The following is a 2,938-nucleotide window of genomic DNA, read 5'->3' on the forward strand; positions in this document are numbered from 1 at the left end:
GGGTCTAGCGGACGGGTCGTGAGAGGAGAGAGCTGCTGCAGTATGACTAGATATGGCTAGTGTCACCAAAGGTCGCCTGACAAACTTTTCCATTGTCAGGGCAATATTGTTGACTGGAATATTATCCACTATATTCCTTTTTATTGTGTTTCACTTTTAATTCTCTCAGGGCAATCATCATTGCACATGCGGCTTCTGGTGATAGAAGTCACAAAATTGTTACATTTAGTGAATGAATTAGTTGATTTATGAATTGTACTTTCATAAGAGCAGTCTTTTATGGAATCGTATTATTATTTGAAATTAATGTGATGATAGGCTAGGTCTCTCTGTCACACACAAAGATCTAGCTTAACCTTTATATATAAGTCAGTTAAGAACAAATTGTTGTTTACAATGACGCCTACCAAAAGGCATCCTGTGGGGACGGAGGCTGGGATAAGAAAAAAAAAAAGGAAAAAAATGATTGTTTGTTACAGCTTGTTCCAGTCGCTAGCTGCAGCGAACTGAAAAGAGGAGCGAACCAGGGATGTGTGTCATTTGGGGACCTTTAAGAGAATGTGACTGGCAGAACAGGTATTGTATGTGGAGGATGAGGGCTGCAGTAGATATCTCAGATAAGGGAGAGTGAGACCTAAGAGGGTTTTAATAATAAGCATCAACCAGTGGGTCTTGTGACGGGTATACAGAGATGACCAGTTTACAGAGTAGTATAGAGTGCAGTGATGTGTCCTATAAGGAGCATTGGTGGAAAATCTGATGGCCGAATGGTAAAGAACATCTAACCGCTTGAGAGCACTCTTACCTGCTGATCTATAAATTACCTATAAATTATGTCTCCGTAATCTAGCATGGGTAGAATGGTCATCTGAATCAGGGTTAGTTTGGCAGCAGGGGTGAAAGAAGAGCGATTACGATAGAGGAAAGCAAGTCTAGATTTAACTTTAGCCTGCAGCTTTGATATGTGCTGAAAGAAGGACAGTGTACCGTCTAGCCATACTCTCAAGTACTTGTATGAGGTGACTACCTCAAGCTCAACACCCTCAAAGGTAGTAATTACACCTGTGGGGAGAGGGGCATTCTTTTACCAAACCACATGACCTTTGTTTTGGAGGTGTTCAGAACAAGGTTAAGGGTAGAGTCTTGTTGGACACTAGAAAACTTTGTTGTAGAGCATTTAACACAAAATCCAGGGAGGGGCCAGCTGAGTATAAGACTGTATCATCTGCATATAAATGGATGAGAAAGCTTCCTACTGCATGAGCTATGTTGTTGATGTAAATTGAGAAGAGCGTGGGGCCTAGGATTGAGCCTTGGGGTACTCCCCTGGTGACAGGCAGTGACTGAGACAGCAGATTTTCTGACTTTATACACTTGCACTCTTTGAGTGAGGTAGTTAGCAAACCAGGCCAAAGACCCCTCAGAGACACCAATACTCCTTAGCCAGCCCACAAGAATGGATTTTTTTGGCTGGCGTCGATAGAGATGGCAGCTTCACTTCTAGTCCTTAGGATTCTGTGCAGTATATATTTTTTAATGTATTATTTCTTACATTGTTAGCCCAGGAAACTTTAAGTGGTATTACATACAACCGAGAATAACTATTGTATATCAAAGAGATGTCAACTTACCAGCACAACCAGCACTACAACCAGGAATATGACTTTCCCAAAGGGGATCCTTTGTCTGCACCTCCCAGGGCCTTTGAAATGATTCCAGAGGCCGACCCAAAACAACACCGCCGGAGGAGAGGGTGCCAGAGCGGTCTTCTAGTGAGGCTTCGGATGCGCGCACACCACCCACCGCTTACGAGTATATTACTCACTAATGTCCAGTCCCTAGTTAAAAGTCGACAAAATCAGGGCAAGAGTTGCTTTCCGAAGAGATATCCGGGATTGTAACATACTCTGTTTCACGGAAAAATTACTAGTTGGGGACATGCTGTCGGAGTCCATACAGCCAATGGGATTTTCATGGCATTACACCGACAGGAATAAACGTCTCTCCAGTAAGAGGAAGGGCGGGGTGTATGTATGTATGTATGTATTGCACACTGCCCTATCCCATCTGGAAAAGAGGAATACCTATGTAAGACTGCTGTTCATTGACTATGTGTGTGTAACAGGGTCCTGGACTTCCTGACAGGCCGCCCCTAGGTGGTGAAGGTAGGAAATAACATCTCCACTCAGCTGATCCTCAACACTGGTGCCCCACAAGGGTGTGTTCTCAGCCCCCTCCTGTACTCCCTGTTCACCCACGAATGCGTGACCATGCAAGACTTCAATTCAATCATCAAGTTAGCAAACAACACAACAGTGGTAGGCTTGATTACCAACAATGATGAGACATTCTACAGGGAGGAGGTGACGGCCCTTGGAGTGTGGTGTCAGGAAAATAACCTCTCACTCAATGTCAGCAAAAACAAAAGAGATGATTGTGGACTTCAGGAAACTGCAAAGGGAGCACGCCGTTATCCACATCGACGGGACAGCAGTGGAGAAGGTGCCAAGTTTAAAGTTTCTCCGTGTACACATTACCGACAAACTGAAATGGTCCACGCACACAGACAGTGCAGTGAAGAACCTCTTCAACCTCAGGAGGCTGAAAAAAGTTGGTTTGTCACCGAAAACCCTCACTAACTTTTACACGTGCACAATTGAGAGCATCCTGTTGGGCTGTATCACCTGGTTATGGCAACTGCACCACCCACAACTGCAAGGCTCTCCAGAGGGTGGTGCAGTCTGTATAACGTATCACCGGGGGAAAACCACCTGCCCTCCAGGACACGTACAACACCCAATGTCACAGGAAGGCAAAAAAAGATAATCAAGGACAATAACCAACCAGCCACTGCATGTTCACCCCGCTTCCATCCAGAAGGTGAGGTCAGTACAGGTACATCAAAGCTGGGACAGAGAGATAGTTGTTTTTCAATCTC

The sequence above is a fragment of the Oncorhynchus masou genome, chromosome 31, assembly GCF_036934945.1.
Source record: "Oncorhynchus masou masou isolate Uvic2021 chromosome 31, UVic_Omas_1.1, whole genome shotgun sequence".
NCBI classification, from domain to species: Eukaryota; Metazoa; Chordata; class Actinopteri; order Salmoniformes; family Salmonidae; genus Oncorhynchus; species Oncorhynchus masou.